Source organism: Bos indicus x Bos taurus, chromosome 6, assembly GCF_003369695.1.
Source record: "Bos indicus x Bos taurus breed Angus x Brahman F1 hybrid chromosome 6, Bos_hybrid_MaternalHap_v2.0, whole genome shotgun sequence".
Classification (NCBI taxonomy): domain Eukaryota; kingdom Metazoa; phylum Chordata; class Mammalia; order Artiodactyla; family Bovidae; genus Bos; species Bos indicus x Bos taurus.
The window spans coordinates 97,107,780-97,128,633 of record NC_040081.1 but is presented as its reverse complement, the minus strand read 5'-3'; the positions used below and the strand labels follow the sequence as shown (position 1 = coordinate 97,128,633).

The window sequence follows — 20,854 nt, the reverse complement described above, 5'->3', positions numbered from 1 at the left end:
TAACTTGGACCTTCAGTGTGGCTAATTCAGTGGAGAAATGCCCCTGCCGCTCACCAGTTGGGTAGACAGGTCTCCAGTAGCTGGAGTAGCTTCTCTGTCATCTCCTTGGGGCATCTCCGCAGACCAAAGTGGCCGGGGGAGTTGGCGAGGGTGAGGGAGGGGCTGTGGAGGGGTGGAAGTGATGAGTGGGTGGCCTTAGAGTGACGTTTGTAAGTCAGAAAGAATTGAGTGAGAAACATGCTCAGGTGCAGTCTTCCCCGACTGGGGATCCTTCATATAAGCAAGGGGAAAAAAGTCAAGAAATGACTTTTTAAAAAAGAAGTGACTTTTTTAAAAAGAGAGAATTCTTTTGGCCTTTTTTATCAAGTAATTTGATAAATGTTTAGCGTTTCTTATACAGACAGAGGAGCCTGGTGGGCTATAGTCCGTGGGGTCATAAGAGTCAGACACAACCTAGTGACTAAACCATACAGCTCTTAGGTTTTGTTGTTCTTGTTTTACCGTCTTTAGTGATGCCCACAAAAGGGAGATGCATTTCTAGATAGTGGGTATTCTTTGAGCTAATTAAATTGACCTTATGTCCATTCTATAATGTGTTTCAAACACTTAAAAAATTTAACAATTGACATATAATTAGCATAGAACATTGTGTTAGTTTTAGGTATACAACATAATGATTTGATGTATGTGCTCTGAGTGCCCAATTGCTCAGTCGTGTCTGACTGTTTGCAACCCCATGGACTGTAGCCCTGCCAGGCTCCTCTGTCCATGGAATTTTCCAGGCAAGAATACTGGAGGAGGTTGTCATTTCCTCCTCCAGGGACTCTTCCTCACCCAGGGATGGAACCCGCATCTCTTGAGTCTCCGGCATTGGCAGGCAGATTTTTTACCACTGCCTCAATGAATTGATATACATAGAGCTGAAGGATCACGCAGGAGGTCTAGTTAACACCCATCACCCCACATACTTACAGTTTTGTTTTCTTGTGATGAGAACTTCCACTCTCTTAGCAACTTTCAAAGATACATAAGATGGTATTATTAACCGTTTACTATCCCAACCCTCAAATACGTTCTATTTTTGTTTGTTTCATTTCATCTTGTCCACGACCTTGTTTTCCTGTCCAGCCTTCCTCCTACCAGAGATGACATCTTGACTGTGGTTCATTCTTCTCTTTTCAGAGTCTGACCCAGTAGGTGTAGAATGCGTGGAGACCCCAGTACGTAAATGCTGCTGCTGCTGCTGCTAAGTCGCTTCAGTCATGTCCGACTCTGTGCGACCCCATAGACGGCAGCCCACCAGGCTCCGCCGTCCCTGGGATTCTCCAGGCAAGAACACTGGAGTGGGGTGCCATTTCCTTCTCTACCTTGGCGGAAAGGCACAGTCATTAGTCAGGGATGGCCAGAAAGGCAAGCATGAAAATAGCACCCTTGATTTCTTTTTTCCAGTAGCACATGATACAACATTGAATAATTGCTTGCTATATTTGACAAATCGGGAATACAGTTCATTAGGGAGCTAGGGGACTCAAAAAGCAGGCTGCCTTCAGGAAAATTTATGAGGGGATTACTGTGTGCAGCCACCAGTAAATAGGGCGCTGGGAATCTGAGCTGAATTGATGATCTTCTGCCTGAGTGGGACCTGTGTCCACCAAGCAAAACTTTCTTGAGTCAAAGTGACTTAGGGGAGAAATTGTGATTAAAAAAAGAAAGGAACATTCAGAATCTCTAGGGAATGGAACCACATCTGTGAGAGCAATATTATTTCTACTACTTTCATGGTCAAGAAAATCAGAATGCATGATTCACACAAGAAAACAAATCCTTGCAAAACGATGCAGCCTCCCTAGTAATCGTGGGAACTTAAAACACAAAATTATACAATGCCAGCAAAGCTGGTAAAAGTACATTATAATTACAAAATCAAAATCTGGCGAGGCTTTGGAGAAAGCTGCATTCTCATACCGACATCAATTAGTACAATATTTCTGGAAAGCAACATGGCAAAGTATAGTGAGCCATGGACGATCACATCCTTTGGCCTGGTAAACATGTGTTTGAAACCATATCCTGGAGAAATAACTCAAAAGAAGAAAAAATAAGGGGAAAAAACAGAAAGAAAAAGCAATACCTAAAAATTTAAAATAAAAACAAACTTGTATAAAAATGAAATTTAATATTACTATTAAGGATAGTAAGTTTGTCTATTATGAAAGCAAGTAGAAAAGCTGATATAAAATAATGCTAAGTGAAAAATGTGCTGTGTGCTTTGTTGCTCAGTTGTGTCCGACTCTTTGCGACTCCATGAACTGTACCCCGCTTCGTACTCCATGCACAGGCTCCTATCTCCATGTGATTCTTCAGGCAAGAACACTGGAGTGAGTTGCCATTTTCTTCTCCAGGGGATCCTCCTGACCCAGGGATGGATCACTGGGTCTCTTGCCTTGCAGGCAAATTCTTTACCATCTGAGCCATTAGGGAAGCCCACGTGAAAAACAGCTTGAGCTCAAATTTTTTGAATATTGACTGCTGCTGCTGCTGCTAAGTCGTGTCAATCGTGTCCAACTCTGTGCGACCCCATAGACGGCAGCCCAACAGGCTCCTCTGTCCCTGGGATTCTCCAGGCAAGAATACTGGAGTGGGTTGCCATTTTCTTCTCCAATGCATGAAAGTGAAAAGTGAAAGTGAAGTAGTTGAGTCATAGATATGTAAAAAAAAATTCCCCAACAACAATAAAGCTAAGAAGAGATAATTCGGTTTTGTTACATCGCAGGGTGAGAAGTGAATTTGAGTCTCTGTTGCTTTGGTGTTTGTGTTTCGTCTGTCATTACAAAATTGGTTAAAAACACGGTTTTATAGGCTGCACTGTATATTGTAATTTATCAAGGACAGAAAAGAGGTAAATCCTTCCATCTCCGTCTTGTGGTTTTTGACAGCTGCACAGATTGTAAACACAAGCTGGAATCACACCAAAACGGCATCGCTTGTTGTTGCTCAGTCGCGTCCAACTCTTTGCGACCCCGTGGACTATAGCACCCCAGGCTCCTTTGTCCTCCACTGGTACCTGGAATTTGCTCAAATTCATGTTCATTGAGTTGGTGATGATATCCAACCATATCATCCTCTGCCACCCCCTTCTCCTTTTGCCTCCAATCTTCCCAGCATCATGGTCTTTTCCAGTGGCATTCCCTGCTGATTGTACAGACAGGGGACATGTGATTACCAAGACCCTGGAGTGGTTGCAGGAGAAAATCAGGTCGGGTTAACTATCCAGTTGGCTCATCTAATGCCAGAGCTTTACCTCCTTGGATCTCATGCTTGGATTGTTTGGGAGTTGCTGGAGGCAGAGCATCAACTCCTTTCTCTCCTTGTAAGAATCTCCCCCTAAATTAAGCTAATCTCACATTTCCCAGTCACAGGTCTCTTTTTCCTTCTGGTCTGATCCTTCTTGTCCCTCAAGCTTGGCATCCTCTTATTTTTCCTTGCATCCACCTCTGACAGCAACAGTAATCCTAGTAAAATATAGTCACACATTTCGTCAAAGTCGCAAGATGCTCTGAAGGTTGAGACAGAGACGTCATTTTATTCAGTAGAGGCTGTTTTTCTTTTCATCCTCACTTATGTGTAAGCAGGCCTTACATTTCATCGGTTTGTCTCACAGTTGCCTCTTTGCAGCAGCAGAGATGCCCGAATCTCTGTGCTTGGACACAGGATTCTGCTTGCATCAGGCAGTTCTACAGAGACAGAGGCTGGCGGGCCTGTTCAATGCCATCTGCTTTCACCGGAAGATTAAACACACGCGTGAGACCCAGGGTGGACCCACCTCACATGTGCACAAGATGCTTCACTAGCGTGTGCTTCGCAGGCAGATGAGAGAACCAGCAGGGCCCTCCATGAGTTCTTAGCAGAGAAATTGCTGGAGGGTTTCCAACAATTCCTCTGTTCCTCCCCTCTGTTCCTTGTCTCATATTTTTCTTCCCTTTTCTTTCCTCCTCCAATTAGAGGCCTTTGAGATAATAAGCTAACACTTAGTATATGCTCTGCATCAGGCATGCTGACACATAATAACCCATTTTAGCTTCACAGAATATGAAGATAACCCATTTTATCTTCCCTATGAGGTAGATGGGAACAGTTAGTATCACTGTTTCTTTCTTTATTTTTATTTCATTTATTTATATATATATATATATGTTTAATCAATGTATAATTAATTTACAATGCTGTGTTAGTTTCTGGTGTAAGGCAAAGTGATTCAAATATATGTATGAATATATACACATATTTGTTTTCAGATTTTTTTTCCACTTAGATTATTATAAGATGCTGAATATAGTTCCCTGTGCTGTATGGTAGGACCTTGTTATTTGAATATTTTCTATATAGTAGTATGTATCTGCTAATCACAGAATCTTAATTTACTGAGAGGTCCCGCCAACCCCTGTTATCCCCTTTGGTAACCATAAGTTTTCTATGCCTGTGAATCTATTTCTATTTTAAATAAGTTCATTTGTATCATAGGTGGCTTTCCCGGTGGCTCAGATGGTAAAGAATCTGCCTGCAATGCAGGAGACCTGGTTTGATCCTTGGGTTGGGAAGATCCCCTGGAGAAGCGAATGGCTACCCGCTCCAGTGTTCTTGCCTGGAGAATTCCAAGGACAGAGGAGCCTAGAGGGCTGTAGTTCATGGGGTCACGAAGAGTCAGACATGACTGAATGACTGACACACATTTGTATCATATTTGAGATTCCACATATAAGTGATATCATATGATACTTTTCTTTCTCTGACTTCACTTAATATGCTAATCTCTGGGTCCTTTCATGCTGCTGCAGATGGCATTGTTTCCTTCTTTTATGGCTGAGTAATACTCCATCGTATATATGCACCACATCATTTTATCCATTCTTTAGGTTGTTTCTGTGTCTTGGCTATTGTGAATAGTACCGCTGTGAACAAAGGGGTATGTGTATCTTTCTGAATTAGAATTTTCTCTCTATGCCTATTAGTGGGATTTCATGATCATATGACAACTCTATTTTTAATGTTTTGAGTAACCTCCATACTGTTTTCCATGTGGTGCTAGTGGTAAAGAACCTGCCTGCCAACGCAGGAGACTTAAGAGATTCAGGAGAATCCCATGGACAGAGGAGCCTAGTGGGCTCTAGTCCACAGGGTCGCAAGAAGTTGGACACGACTGAAGTGACTTAGCACACGTGCACACACACTGTTTTCCATGCTGGCTGCACCAATTTGTCCTCCCACCAACAGCATTTCTCCACACCTCCTCCAGCATTTGTTGCTTGTGGACTTTTTACTGATGGCCATTCTGACTGGTTTGCAGTGATACATCGTTGTAGCTTTGATTTGCATTTCTCTAATAATTAGCAGTGTTGAGCATATTTTCACATGCTTATTGGCCATCAGTATGTACTTCTTTGGAGAAATGCTCACTTAGGTCTTCTGCCCACTTTTTAATTGGGTTGTTTGTTGTATCAGCTATTTGTATATTTTGGAAATTAAGCCCTGGTTGACTGCATCATGTGCAAATATTTTCTCCCAGTCCATATGTTATCTTTTCATTTTCTTTCTGCACAGCAAAGGAAACCATAAACAGGCTTTATAAACAGGGTACATATACCCCTGTGTTCATAACCAGGTTTCCTTTGTTGTGCAGAAACTTATAAGTTTGACAGAGGTCCCCTTTGTTTAGTTTTGCTTTCATTTCTATTGCCTTGGGAGATGGACCTAAGGAAACATCACGGCAATTTGTGTCAGAGAATGCTTTGCCTATGCTCTCTAAGAGTTTTATGGTGTCATGTCTTATATTTAAGTCTTTAAGCCATTTTGAGTTTATTCTTGTGTATGGTGTAAGGGTGAGTTCTCACTTCATTATTTTACACGCAGCTGTCCATCTTTCCCAACACCACTTGCTAAAGAGACTGTCTTTTCTCCATTGTATATTCTTGCCTTCTTTGTTGAAGATTAATTGATCATAGATGTGTGGGTTTACTTCTGGGCTCTCTTTTCTATTTCCTTGGCCCATTTGTCTGTTTTGGTACCAGTATGATGCTGTTTTGATTATTGTAGCTATGTAGTATTGTCTGAAGTCTGGGAGCATTTGCCTCCAGCTGTGTCCTTTTTTCTCGATTGCTTTGGCAGTTCTGGGTCTCTTATGGTTCCAAATACATTTTAGGATTATTTCTTCTAGTTCTGTGAAAAAATCCTGTAATTTGGTAGAGATGGCATTAAATCCCCTCTGCCCATTCTGTAACTGAGGAAATAGGCACCAGAAACCTAAGTGACTTGTCCAAAGTTAAGATGTGGTAGAAGCAAGCTTCAGACCCAAGCAGTTGGCCCTAAGTGCAAGCTTGGAGCCACTAAACTTCACCATCTCATGACAGTGAACCAAGCTTACCTTGCCCATGCTCTGGGAAAAAAGACCAAAGGCAGAGAGAGGAGTGAGGTAGAGTGGTGTTGTGTGTGTGTGTGTGTGTGATTGCGTGTGTAGAGCCTGACCTGCTGTTCTGTCATGTACTCTACGATTAAACCAAGTTGCTGAACCTCTCCATTTCTCAGTTTTCACATGGGTAAAACTGCAGAATTTATGAATAGTACTTAACTCCTCCGAGGGTTGTTGTGATGATTAAATATGCTATAAAGTTCTGAGAACCGAGGCTGGTACAGGGCGCCTATGCTTAATCAACGTTAGCCATGATCCTCCTGCCATCATTCATGCCAGTGCTTGGGGACCACCGCTCCGCCTCTTTCTCCTAGACTGATGGTGATGCAAATAGCACTTCTAACACATTCACATTCCGGGCCCCTGCTGCCTCTAGTCTGGGATCCACACTTCAAGGATCACCGAGGAAGAGGATCCAGAGCTCTCGCTATCCTAGCAGCCCACATTCTATTTCTTTCCATGAGCTCTGTTGGAGTCTTTTCGCTTTCTAGAGTGAAGGGACCCAGGGACTGTGTCCCAGCCTGGAGGGCTGTCAATGACCAGTGATAGATGCCATCTCAGAACCTGGCCAGGGCCTGAGTTTCAGCAGGATCTGACAGGTGGTGAGTTTCAGCCATGAGAAGACTCACGTCAGTGGGGGCTAGCAAATGTGGAACATGAAATAGGCAGAGAAACACTCCTGGAGGAGCAGCTCCATGGATAAAAACTGGACGATTTTAGAAGTAATAGGAGAAGAGAGAAAAGAATTTTCCTCCCCTGAAAAAAAATGGCCTTTGATCAAAGATGCAAGCAATGAAGGAAAGTCAGGAGAGGAGGGGAGGGACCCTGATCACAACATTCATAGTTGGAATTGTGGGGCTTGTAAGAGGCAAAATTTGGTCTGACCCAGGCAGATGACAACTTGTCTTTTCCAAAGTAAAAGGAGAGATAATATAAATAAGAAAAAAGTAGAAACTGCAGTCATTTTCCTACCTTTGGGGAGGAAGGGGAGTGAGGAGTGAGTTGGCCTGTTCAGAGTCCTTACATGGTCTGGATTCTATCTAGCTCACTCTCTGTCTTAGTAGGTGGAGTGTGATGGGGTTCCCCTCCCGAGGCTCCAGACCCTGGAACCCCCCTGCATCCCAGCACCTGGAGAGGCTCTCTGCAGGATGCAGAGCTCTGGAAAGAAGGGCTCCACTTCCAGACTGCGCGCATACAGCTGGATGTGGCCTGTACTGTAGCTGCTGCAACGGCGATGCTTGCTGTGTCCAGGCCTCTCACAGCCCCAGGCTCTGTCCTGGACTGACTCACAGCAATGGCTGTGAGAAAGTTCCTCTGCGTTGGCAGGAGAGAGGGGGAGGGAACTGGTGCTCTCTCTGGGTGGCCTGCTCTGCCCTCAGTCGCCCTTACAGACTCCTCGGAGCTGTCCTAGCCAGGCTGGGTACGTGCCAGGCCTCAGCCCAGCAGCAGTGATCTGCACCTTGGATTCCTGATGAAGACAAAATAATTTTCAGTCCCAGCTACAACCGGCTGACTACCAGGAGAAGGCGCTGAGCAGAGTCTGCTGTACCTCCACACTTCCATATCCTCAGCTTTCTGCTCTCGATGGCAGACCTGGCTGGTCCACTTCACATCAGTCGTCAACTCTCACTGAGTTGCGAGTGAAAATGAAATGAAAGGAACTGAAAAGCACTAAAACACCTAAATGCCCATCAGCAGATGAACGGATAAAGAAGATGAGGCATATAAATACAACAGAATATTACTCAGCCTTAAAAAGAGTGATATAATGCCATTTGCAACAACATGGTTGGGCCTAAAGATTATCATACCAGTGAAGTAAGCCAGACAGAGAAGGGCAAATATATGATATTGCTTATATGTGAAATGTAAAAAGAGAAAATGATACAAATGAACTTATTTCTGAAACACAAACAAAAACTCATAGACCCAGAAAAGAAACTTTTGGCTCCCAAAGGGGGAAGAGGGTGTAGAAGAAGGGACAGATTAAGAGACTGGGATTAATATACACACATATGCACACATTGTGTATAAAACTGATAACCATCAAGGGCGTACTATATAATACAGGAAACTGTACTCAATATTATGTAATGACCTATACAGGAAAAGGAGCTGAGAAAGAATATATATATATATAAAACCAAACTGCCATGCTGTACACCTGAAATTTACATGATATTGTAAATCAACTTCCCAGATAGTACTGGTGGTAAAGAATCTGCCTGCCAATGCAGGAGATGCAAGAGATGCAACTTCAGTCCCTGGGTTGGGAAGATCTCCTGGAGGAGGGCATGGCAACCCACTCTAGTACTCTTGCCTGGAGAATCCCATGGACAGAGGAGCCTGGGGGGTTACAGTCCACGAGGTCGCAAAGAGTTGGACACGACTGAGCACACACACTGATTCACTGATATGTCAATTAAATTTTTTTTTCTATTTTAAAGAAAAGTGCTAAAGCATCCTACTCAGGTGGAGCATGCCAATCTGGTCTTTGATGGGTCTCATGGTGGGGGTGGGGGGGCTGGGGGGCTTCTGTACAGACAGGAAACTTGGCTTATTTGGAGACTCTCAGCTCTTGACTGGAACCTTTCTCAGAAGAAGCAGTTTTTCAAGAGAGTACGCTTTTTATGTTCAAGAAGATGATGGTGTATTTAAAATGCTTCCTCCTAAACATATCCCTTCCACTTCTCCCTCTGCTTCCATTAATTCCGAGAATATCTACAATTCCATTGACAACCTCTTGTTGGCTCAGACTTATGGGATGCAGAGCTGTGTGCCCGTACTCTTGCAGGTGGGGTGATGGCTGCTGTCAGAGAGCTTCCAGTTGAGCCTATCAAATAAAGTATAAACACAGGAAAAGGTAACTGACTTTTTACAGGATTCTCAGGCTTCCCTGGTGGCTCAGGTGGTAAAGTGTCTGCCTGCAATGCAGGAGACCGGGGTTTGATCGCTGGGTCAGGAAGATCCCTTGGAGAAGGAAATAGCAACCCACTCCAGTACTCTTGCTTGGAACATTCCATGGATGGAGGAGCCTGGTAGGCTACAGTCAATGGGGTCACAGAGTCGGACGCGACTGAGCGACTTCACTTTCTTCTTTCTTTCAGTAATCCTTGGCTTCCCAGGGGGCGCTAGAAGTAAAGAACCTACCTGCCAGTGCAGGAGACATAAGAGACGTAGGTTCGATCCCTGGGTCAGGGAGATCCTCTGAAGAAGGAAGTGGCAGCCCACTCCAGTATTCTTGCCTGGAAAACTCCATGGATGGAGGAGCCTGGCAGGCTGCAGTCTGCGGGGCCGCAAAGAGTCAGACACGACTGAGCAGGCACGCACACACACACACACACACACACACACACAGTAACTCTAATCTGGTGTTCAGCAGCCACCTACCCAATCTCCAGCTCTGGCCCAGGCTCCGTGCTCCCCTGATGGCCCCCATGGTTCCATGACCACCTGAGGTGCAGCTTCTTGTCTCTATTGGGAAACTCAGCCTTCCCCTTCCAGCCCAGTCCCATCCTTCACCCTTCTGAGCAACAGCCTACTCATTTTCCATGGGTTTGGTGATCTATGGTGAGGCCACAGCATTGGTTGGGTCCCTTTGGAGATCCGCATACTTGTGCTGAGAACTGGCTTGATTTTATTTTTTATTTATTTTTTAATTTTTAGGGCTAAGTGATTTTATTTTTATTCTTTTAAATTTTTTCATCAATTAATTAGGCTGCACCAGGTCTTAGTTGTGGCACTCGGGATCTTTAGTGCATCTTGTGGTTCCGTGTGTGTGTGTGTGTGTGTGTGTGTGTAAGTTGCTTCAGTTGTGTCCAACTCTTTGCCACCCTTTGGACTGTGGCCTGCCAAGCTCTTCTGTCCATGAGATTCTCCAGGCAAAAATACTGGAGTGGTTTGCTATTGCCTTCTCCAGGGGAACTTCCCAAGCCAGAGATCAAACCCCCATCTCTTACGTCTCCTGCATTGGCAGACCAGGGATCAAACCTGGGCCCTCTACATTGGGAGGGCCAGAATATTAGCCACAGGACCAGGGCAGTCCCCTTGATTTTTATTTAAAAGACTGTTTTTTGACATGAGATCTAACCTCTGCAAGTGACCTTCCTGGACAATGAGGATGTAATGGTCTTCACTCTGGAAATTGGAGCATCTGCTCTCCTACTGGCTGAAGAAGCATCTTAAAACATAAAACCCACTGTAAATGAGAACAATAAACAATGATTCCCAATCTTGTCTACACTTTGTAATCACCTGGGGAGCTTTAAAAATACCAGGTGGGGCTCCACCCGCAGAGGTCTGATTTAACTGGTTGGGGTGCATCTGTGGCTCCAGAGACGTTCGAAAACACCCGGGTGACTCTTGGTGAGTCGCCAGGTTGGAAACAGCTATTTGGACGGCTGCCTGCTGACTCTTTTCAGGCAGGAGATCTTTAATTGGTAACTTGGGGGACACACAATGGCAGGCAGAATTGTGAAAACTAAAGCACCTAAGAATTGATGTTTTTGAACTGTGGTGCTGGAGAAGACTCTTGAGGGTCCCTTGGACAGCAAGGAGATCCAACCAGTCCATCCTAAAGGAAATCAACCCTGAATACTCATTGGAAGGACTGATGCTGAAGTTGAAGTTCCAATACTTTGGCCACATGATGTGAGGAGCCCACTCATTGGAAAAGATCCTGATACTGGGAAAGATAGAAGGCAGGAGGAGAAGGGGATGACAGAGGATGAGATGGTTGAATGGCATCACCGACTCAATGGACATGAGTTTGAGCAAACTCTGGGAGTTGGTGATGGACAGGGAAGCCTGGCATGTTGCAGTCCATGGGGTCGCAAAGAGTCGGACACAACTGAGCAACTGAACAGCAACAATTCAGAATATGTTACAGAAAAAAAAGGGGACAAGGAGACAAAAACAGGATCTGCATAGGTGAATTCAGAATGATGATTCTTAACTGGCCTAAACTTCTGGACTAATGCAAGGTGGCAAATGGTGCAGAGGAGATGAGAGACAGTCTTGCTCACAAAAAAGCTCAAGGCCAAAGAGGAGACACTGAGAGCAGCTGGACTTTCCCAGACCGGGAAAAGTCATCTGGGACACTCCCAGGGGAGCACCATATGGTGAGGGATTTACCTGTGGAGTCAGAGCAGTCTTGTCTGACTGTTAGGGGATGTCTAAGGGGGCAGATGCTGGGAGGGATTGGGGGCAGGAGGAGAAGGGGACGACAGAGGATGAGATGGCTGGATGGCATCACTGACTCGATGGACGTGAGTTTGAGTAAACTCCGGGAGATGGTGATGGACAGGGAGGCCTGGCGTGCTGCGATTCATGGGATCGCAAAGAGTCGGACACGACTGAGTGACTGAACTGAACTGAATTGAAGGGGGCAGACAGGAAGGACCATTAGTTCTCAAAACAACCAAAAGGGAACCGAAGCCTAGAGCAGACCCTCTCCCTGGAAGATGAAAGGAGGGACGTTCACAGAGGCTGGGGGTGCATGTGAGCCATAACCCCTGACTTGAGGAGCCCTCAGGTGGGGCCTGGACACTCAAAGAGGGTGAGGATATGGGGTGTCCCTGTCGGTCCGGTAATTAAGACTCCATGCTTCCAATGTAGGGGGCTACGGTTCAGTTCCTAGTCAGGGAACTAAGACCCTACATGAAAAAAAGCAAAAGCGAAAGTGCGACCCCATAGACTATAGCCTACCAGGCTCCTCTGTCTATGGTATTCTTCAGGCAAGAGAGGGTTGCCATGCCCTCCTCCAGGGGATCTTTCTAACCCAGGGATCCAACTGAGTCTCCCACATTGCCGGCAGATTCTTTACTATCTGAGCCACCAGGGCAGCCCAGATGTCACATATGCCCCCTAAGAAAAGACAGGGTGAGACAAGTGCCTCTCTTGAGTGTTCAGCCACAGGGCCGGGGTGCACAGGGCACCGCTCTCTGTGATCGGGAAGGCTGGCCTCCCTCCATGGACTATTCCAGAGACAGTGCAGGGTGTACGTTCTGCAAGTGGGCAGCACGTCCACTGCCTATCACTGTGGCACCCAAATCCTTACGTCCTATAGTCAAGCTCAGGTTTCCTGTGAATCCAAGGATGAGGACATGTGAGTTGAGAATCTGATGGGTCTTCTGGTGGAGAAGTCTCTCCTCACTTAGATGTGAACCCAGGAGTCTCAGTCCCCTTCTGTAACTCACCATTCATTATTCCTATAAGGGAAAATAGACACCCTCTCCCCCATTAGACATGGGTCAGCCTCCATGATGGATGCCCTTCAGGACTTTGGAAATGCAGAGGAAAAAGAAAAGCTGTCTTGTTTTTCTTGACCAATCCAGATAGGTTTCTGGCAGCTCCTAGGGAAAGGGACTGGGTGAGGAGGGCTAAGATGTGACAGGACCGTGCCAAGAGACTCAGGCTTCATCCAGCCCAGTGTATTTCAAACAGCACATTGTAACCTAGTAGACGCTTTAAAACTTTAGTTTGAATCGTGACCAACATTTTAAAAATAATAAACAGAAAGTATCAGTGCACTGCATATTGTAAGGGTTATTTGGGGGCTTCCCAGGTGGCGCAGCTGGTAAAGAATCCGCCTGCCAATGCAGGAGATACAGGAGATGCAGGTTCAAATCCTGGGTCAAGAATATCCCTGGAGAAGGGAATGATACCGGAACCCACTCCGGTATCCTTGCCTGGAGAGAATTCCATGGACAGAGGAGCCTGGTGGGCTACAGTCCGTGGGGTCAGACACGACTAAGAGTCAGATACAACTAATCAGGCACGCAAGGATTGTTTTCTGAAAATCTGATTCAGTTCTGCCTGTGTCTGTTGGACATTGCCGTGTGTAACACATTTTACTGCAAGTCTCGAGTAAATAAATAAACAGCTGCCTCCTTGAACAGCAGAATAAAAATAACCATTTTTTTCCCACTCAGGGTCTGAGTAATTCAAGATTGCCTGGTTGGGAGAGTTCTATTAGCCTTGCTGTGAAAATTCAGGGTTATTTTTTAGTAAGAGACACGCTGGCAGCAGAAAGTACTTTTTGCCTCTAAGAGCCTTTGGGAAGGACGCTGTCTCCACTCCTTTGGTTCAGGCCCCTGGGAGCTTCAGAAGTTCGTCCACCTTTCAGGTGGCTTTTCCTCACTTTTTTTTTTTTTTCTGTGACCCATCTTGTCACTTGTATGCTGCTCCCCTTAGGTTTGAACCCAAATCAAATGCCTCTGGAATAGGGCTTTATCTTCACCAGGCGTCATGTCTTAGAATTTTCACGGATGAGCTAAAGCTGTCACAATAACAAATGGAGGAAAAAAACCCTGCCACCCAAAGCTGTCATTTGTGTTTGCTAGGCGAGACGAAAAGGTACCATGGAGGTACTTTGAGTAGTTGATGGTGAAATGAAAAGAAAACTGGGATTTGGATTTTACTTTCGGAAAATTAGTGTCGGCTGATGGGGAGTGACAGCTCTCTTGGGGTTTGAGTTGAAAATTCACATTCAAGGTTTTATTTGAAACATCAAAAGCCTTTGTCCTTCGGCTCCTTCCATTCCGAGAATAGCCTAATGTCATCTACATTGCATGTGAAGTGGAAAGGTTTCTTTCTCTTCTAAAGCTCAGGGAAGTTGTTTTTTTTTTTTTTTTTTTTTTTTAAGCAATACAGTATTACAAGGTCTTGACATAGATTACAGGAAAACTTTGGCCTCTTTCTTGTGGAACTATTCTGACTTTTCTTTTTTGTTAAAACAGATCTTTGAGAAACCCCTCAAAGTGGGAGGGGTGAATTGGGAGATTGGGATTGGCACATACACACGGAAAGTGTTAGTGATTTGCTGCTGCTAAGTCGCTTCAGTCGTGTCCGACTCTGTGCGATCCCATAGACGGCAGCCCACCAGGCTCCCCCGTCCCTGGTTTAGTCATGTCCAAATCTTTGTGACCCCAGTGACTGTAGCCCTCGGGGCTCCTCTGTCCATGGAATTCTCCAGCAAGAATACTGGAGTGGGTTACCATGCCTTCTTCCAGGGGATCTTCCCAACTCAGGGATCGAACCCAGGTCTCCCGCATTGCAGGCGGATTCTTTACCATCTGAGCCACCCAGGAAGCCACTACTGTGTATAAAATAGATAACAATCTATTCGAGATTGAGAACCTGCTGAGAGACCTACTGCATAACACAGGGAACTCTATTCAGTGCTCTGCGGTGACCCAAATGGGACAGACATTCAAGGAAGAGGCAGTAGATGTGTCCGTATAGGCGATGCACTTTGCTGTACAGCAGAAACTAACACACCGCTGTAAAGCAGCTCTACTCCAACGGAAAAAAGAGAAAGAAAGTCCTCTTGAGTTCTTCCTGATTATTATCCTAAATATGAGTGTGCCATCTGAAATGTAGACAGAATGTGTGTCCACTTTTCTCTGCCTGGAGGAGAGTGAACTGCCCTCGTAGTTACCCTTGTTCTGCTCATCAGAAGAAAATGCACGCACAGTTTCTCTCAGAGGCAGTACGGCCCAGCACCACCTGGAGGACAGGCGCTCTGGCCAGGATGTCTAGGTTTTTACCTTTCTGCTGCTGCTGGCTGCCCCCACCACCCACAGTCAGAGATAACAGCAGTTCAGAGGATATTTATCAGCTGTCTACTCTGTGTCAGCCACTGGGCATCCCTCATCTTTAATCCTGAAAACAAGCCTTCCTGACTTGTTTTATTCTCCTCATTTCACAGATGAGAAAACTGAGACTCAGAAAGGATCAGAGGAGACAGAAACATACCCACCTGTACATCTTTTTATAATATTTCTTGTTATCTGACTTTGCATTTCCCACTTATCTTAGAGCCTGCTTAATTGTGAGCAGAAAAGTGCAGTAGTCACTTAGTCGTGTCTGACTCTTTGTGACCCCATGGACTGTAGCCCTCCAGGCTCCTCTGCCCATGGGATTCTCCAGGCAAGAATACTGGAGTGGGTTGCCATGCCCTCCTCCAGGAGAATCTTCCTGACCCAGGGATCGAACCAGGGTCTCCCGCATTGCAGGAGGATTTGTTAAGTATGAATATATTTAATTTCTTGAATATCATAAAGCCAGCACAAAGCAAGGTTTAACCCATATTCCCACATGCTGGCCCTCTGTGTTCAACTGGTTGGTATGTTAATGTGTGAAGCAAAAGAAGAAAGATGACATTTAGTGTCTGTGTGTTGGCTCTCAGTGACATTTGTTTCCTCCAAACTTTTAATATGAACGTTTTCAAATACAGAGAATTTTAAAGAATAGTACAGTAAACACCAGCACATCTGCTACCAAATTCGACAGTTATTAACATTTTGCCACAGTTGCTTTATCTTTAATTTTTTTCTCAGTCATTTAAAACCTCTGGGATCTAATACTGATGATCTGAGCTGGAGCTGATGTAATAATAATAGAAATAAAGTGCACGATAAATGTAATGCACTTGAATCATCCCCAAACCATTGCCTCCCACCTCCACCACCCTGGCCCATGGGAAAATTGTCTTCCCCAGTCCCTGGTGCCAAAAATGTTGAGGACCACTGCTTTAAAACCAAGTTACACATGTTGTGGCCCTTTCAGTTCAGTTCAGTTCAGTTCAGTCGCTCAGTCGTGTCCGACTCTTTGCGACCCCATGAATCACAGCACGCCAGGCCTCCCTGTCCAACACCAACTCCCGGAGTCCACTCAGACTCACGTCCATCGAGTCAGTGATGCCATCCAGCCATCTCATCCTCTGTCGTCCCCTTCTCCTCCTGCCCCCAATCCCTCCCAGCATCAGAGTTTTTTCCAATGAGTCAACTCTTCGCATGAGGTGGCCAAAGCGCTGGAGTTTCAGCTTCAGCATCATTCCTTCCAAAGAAATCCCAGGGCTGATCTCCTTCAGAATGGACTGGTTGGATCTCCTTGCAGTCCAAGGGACTCTCAAGAGTCTTCTCCAACACCACAGTTCAAAAGCATCAATTCTTCGGCTCTCAGCCTTCTTCACAGTCCAACTCTCACATCCATACATGACCACTGGAAAAACCATTGCCTTGCCTAGACGGACCTTTGTTGGCAAAGTAATGTCTCTGCTTTTGAATATGCTATCTAGGTTGGTCATAACTTTCCTTCCAAGGAGTAATAATTCCACATGCATCCCCTAAAAATAAGGATATTATCATAACTTAATAATAATATATCTCATTTATATTCAAATTTCTCAGTTCTCAAAACATCTTTTTAATTTTATTTTTTGACTCCAGATTTAATCAAGATTATTGCATCCCATTTGATATTTATTCTCTGTCTTTAGAAAAGGCTCTCAACTTTGACATAAATGTTTTGAAGAGACCAGGACAGTTTTTTTTGTAGAATGTCCCACATTTGGAGTTGTCTGATTGTTTTCTTTTCTCCCTATTTTCTGTATACCAGGAGCTGAGAATACAAGCATATGGAGATTAAAGTTAAGCCTAGGTGGCAGCAGTTCCTCCAGGGTGATGCGATGTGCTTCATATTCATCCTGTCAAAAGACATCTAATGTCAAGTTCTTCCAGCATTCCCTATGCTAAATTTCTTGGTTAGGTGCCAGATTCCTCCTTTGTAAACTTTTATTTTCTGCTTCACAATTAGTCTGCAGTCCCAGGGGTGATTCTCTGAGACCTGGAGAGTATCCTGCTTTGCATCACTCCTCTGATCTGATTATCTGAGTTATCTGTATTAGTTTGCTACGGCTGCTATAACAAAGAACCATAGACAGGGTGGCTTAAGCAACAGAAGTGTATTGTTCCTCTGTTCTGGAGGCCTGAAGCCTAAAATCAAGATGTTGGCAGGGTTCGTTCCTCCTGAGGGCCCCAAGGGAAGGATCTGTTCCAGGCTTCTCTCCTTGGCTTGCAGGGGGCTGTTTCAGTTTATTTGTCTTCCCTCTGTGTGTGTGTGGGTCCAGGTTTCCTCTTCTTATAAGGACACCAGTATACTGGATCAATGGAGAAGGAAATGGCAACCCACTCCAGTGTTCTTGCCTTTAGAATCCCAGGGACGGGGGAGCCTGGTGGGCTGCCGTCTATGGGGTCGCACAGAGTCGGACACGACTGAAGCGACTTAGCAGTAGCAGCAGCATACTGGATCAGGGCCTATCCTGTCCTACACACTCCGTCTGTAAAGACTCTATGTAAGGTTACATTCTGGGTGCATCTGGGAGTTAGGAATTCAATACATCAGTTTTGGAAGGACAAAGTTCAACTCATAACAACATCCATTGATGATTCTTGCCAGAATCCATTACTTATTGGGACCTCAGGTTGGGTTCTTTGGGAAACAGATTTTGAGATGCAGACTCAAAATCTGTTTATTGGGGGGGGTATATCAGGGACTGGGCTTGGTTATGACTTTTGCTGTTATGGGCCCCTTCTGCCATCAGGAAAATTAGAAATTATATTCTATAACCGTTGATATAAAGACACATATAACCTAGGCTGGATTTGTTATTATATATTTACTGTTATGTTTGTTTTCCTTCTGAAGAAAATATACTGTGGACTTTCAGAGCTGTATCTTCTGTGCCTAATAGATAAGGCCTCGGCCCTGCTCCAGATCAGAGGCTGGGCGGGTGATAAGCGAAGAGGGTTGACCCTAGAGTGTCCTTGTATATGGGGTTAGTGGGGGCGGCATCAGAAGGGAAGGGCCATTTAGCTCCAGATGTTTCCAGCTCTCTCTATTTTTCAGAAGAAGGTAGAAACTGAAATTTTAAATTTTGAATCAGCAGAAACTAACACAACATTGTAAAGCAATTATCCTCCAATTTAAAAAAATCCTATGATTAAAAAAACTATATATAAAATATTCCACAAGGATATTGCTTCTAGGCCTTTTGGCTAAGGTCAAGGGTACAAGGATATATTGTATAGCAACGGGGAATACAGCCAATGTATTATGATAAGTATAAATGGAATATAGCCTTTAAATTTTTTAATCACTATGCTGTACGCCTGATGTGTGTTAGTCACTCAGTCGTGTCAGACTCTTTGTGACCCCATGGACTGTAGCCCTCCAGGCTCTTTCATTCCTGGGATTTTCCAGGCAAGGATACTGGAGTGGGTTGCCATTTCCTTCTCCAGGAGATCTTCCCAACCTAGGGATCAAACCTGGGTCCCCCACATTGCAGGCAGACTCTTTACTCTGAGCCACCACGGAAGCGCCTGAAACTAATATAATATTGTGTATCAACTATACTTCAATAAAAATAATCCTAATAAATGGGCTTCCCAGGTGGTTCGTTGGTTAAGAATCTGCCTGCAATGCAGTAAACACCAGATCGATCCCTGGGCCAGGAAGAGTCCCTGGAGAAGGGAATGGCAACCCACTCCAGTATTCTTGTCTGGAAAATCCCATGGAGCCTGCCAGGCTACAGCCTTGGGGTGACAAAAGAGTCAGACACGACTTAGCAACTGAACAACAACAACAAATAAATAAATAAAATTTGAAATCTTTTTTTTTGGGGGGGCCACATCACTGGACATGTGGGATTTTAGTTCCCCAATCAGGGATGGAACCCATGCTTCCTGCAAGGGAAGCAGAGAGTCCTAATCGCTGGACCACCCAGGAATTTCCTGAAATCCTGTATTTTTAATTTTCACTTTTGTTTTTTTTAAATCTGTGGGCGGATTGTAGCCTGAGGGCTGCCAGTTTGAGGAGCTGTCCTGCCATCAGTCTCCTGGGGGACAGCTATTGACCATTTCCGTGCTGAGTACCTTCTAGACAGCCGGGCACACGGAAGGCATTGGTGTGTGCTTGTCGAGGAAGGGAAGAACCAAATATTTTGCTAAGGCAACTTATAAAATCAGGTTAGACTTTTTGCTTCAGAACCTGTGACGATCAGAGAAGCAGGCCCTGGATTATGCTGCAAAGAAAAGACAAACCCAACCCGCCTTGGGTTATTCACAATAACTTAAGGAGACTTGGCAGGAATAGAAATGTGTGAGGGAATCTCTTGAGACCGGAGCTTGTGAATTAGGTCAGGCTGCCCTGAGGATGTGGTTGACAATCAGAGTCGAAGGGGATTTCTTGGTGTCTTGATAGAATGCTGTCTTATGAAAATTTTAACTCTTTTCTTTAAGGCAGAAACATTGTGGTAAAATAACGTTGGAAGGACTATGTTTCATCATTTTTCCCTTTGGGGGCATCAAGGCACTTCCACCGCCAAATGGGTTTTGTCTCTGTCCTGTGGCTGCTCTGTGGGGAGGTTTGTTCCAAGCCCACTGTATTCACGTGGAGCCCTGGGGAGGACCCTTCCCTGATCAGAAGAGTGAATGAAGATGGGGAGGAGATACTCGGGGAGGAATGAAGACAGACAGAGAGCTGTGGCTCCCAGAAGCCTTCCCTACACATCACTTTAATTCCCTGCCCTTCAGAGGGCTCAAACATCAAAGCAGCAGAGGTGCCTTGGGCTTCTCCTGTCAGAACTTTCCTCCAAGACACCCCTCCAGGCCCAGCACTCAGCCCTCTGAGGGTCTGGTTGGCACGGCTTCCTGGTTCATGGCCGCTAATGCCTGCTGACGCCTGCCTAAGCCTCTGGCGCGGGCTTCAACCCCTGGCTGTCTTAATCCCTGTAGGGAAATAAATAGCTTGTTAGTGGGGAGAGAGAATGAAAACTCATAAGTACCCAGATAATACAGATGAGAAGGGCCGAAATTATTCTTTTTTTCCAGTTCCCTCAAATGACCAGTTTGGGGGCTGTTTCTAAATTTTGGTCTTCCTTCCTTCAGGGGGATTGACATTCTAGATATTGAAGTTTTCTATTTATGGTTAAAGACATTAATAAGTGTGCACATACTTAGAACAATATGATGTATATGAATCCACTCTGTCTCACTCTCTCTCTCTCCTTACACACACGCAGTTACTGCCCAGGAGAAAAATCACAACTGAATAATTAATGAAAAAGGAAATTCAGTGTGCCTATAGTGCCGTGCATTATTCTCTTTGTATTCAGTTATCTCTAATTCTAATTTTGATAGTTTTCTCCTGATTTTGACTCTGTGTGTGTGAGAGAGTGAGCGAGAGGGAGGGAGGGAATGATGGGAGTTATTCTGTATCATGAACTCTGCTTACTTTTGCCAAATTCACCTCCAAGAAGCTGGGAGGGCTGAGAATCAGCGTAAGGAAAATTGTTGCTTTGAAACTTGGGGCATTCTTTCCTCTGAAGACCCTGCTTCCTTTCCTCTGTCTGAAAATCTTTGCCTAGCAATAAGAATAATGGTGTTTTCAGTAATGTTGATTAAGATATTACTATTTGTTAAAACCACCTTATATATATTTTTTTATTTGTCTCATGATAACTTTCTGAAATAGTCTTTTGTTAGCTTGTGTGTTTCATAGATAAGGGAACTAAGACTAAAAAAAAAGTAAGATGGTATCCCCCCATCC

The 20,854-nt window shown here is 44.8% G+C and overlaps 1 protein-coding gene and 2 long non-coding RNA genes across 3 annotated transcripts in view; 1 reads left to right on the top strand and 2 right to left on the bottom strand.

Moving 5' to 3' along the window:
• The window catches only part of SCD5 (stearoyl-CoA desaturase 5), a 176,167-nt gene that overhangs the window by 69,557 nt on the left and 85,756 nt on the right, over window positions 1–20,854 (top strand). The window lies entirely within an intron of this gene.
• LOC113894451 overlaps window positions 1–20,854 on the bottom strand; it is a 60,339-nt gene that overhangs the window by 31,475 nt on the left and 8,010 nt on the right. The gene's annotated exons all lie outside the window — the stretch shown is intronic.
• On the bottom strand, window positions 8,874–9,655 carry LOC113894452. Its single transcript, XR_003511589.1, has 2 exons — window positions 9,614–9,655; window positions 8,874–9,296 (listed from the first exon to the last, which is right to left on the bottom strand). It is a non-coding gene; the product is annotated as an uncharacterized LOC113894452 (long non-coding RNA).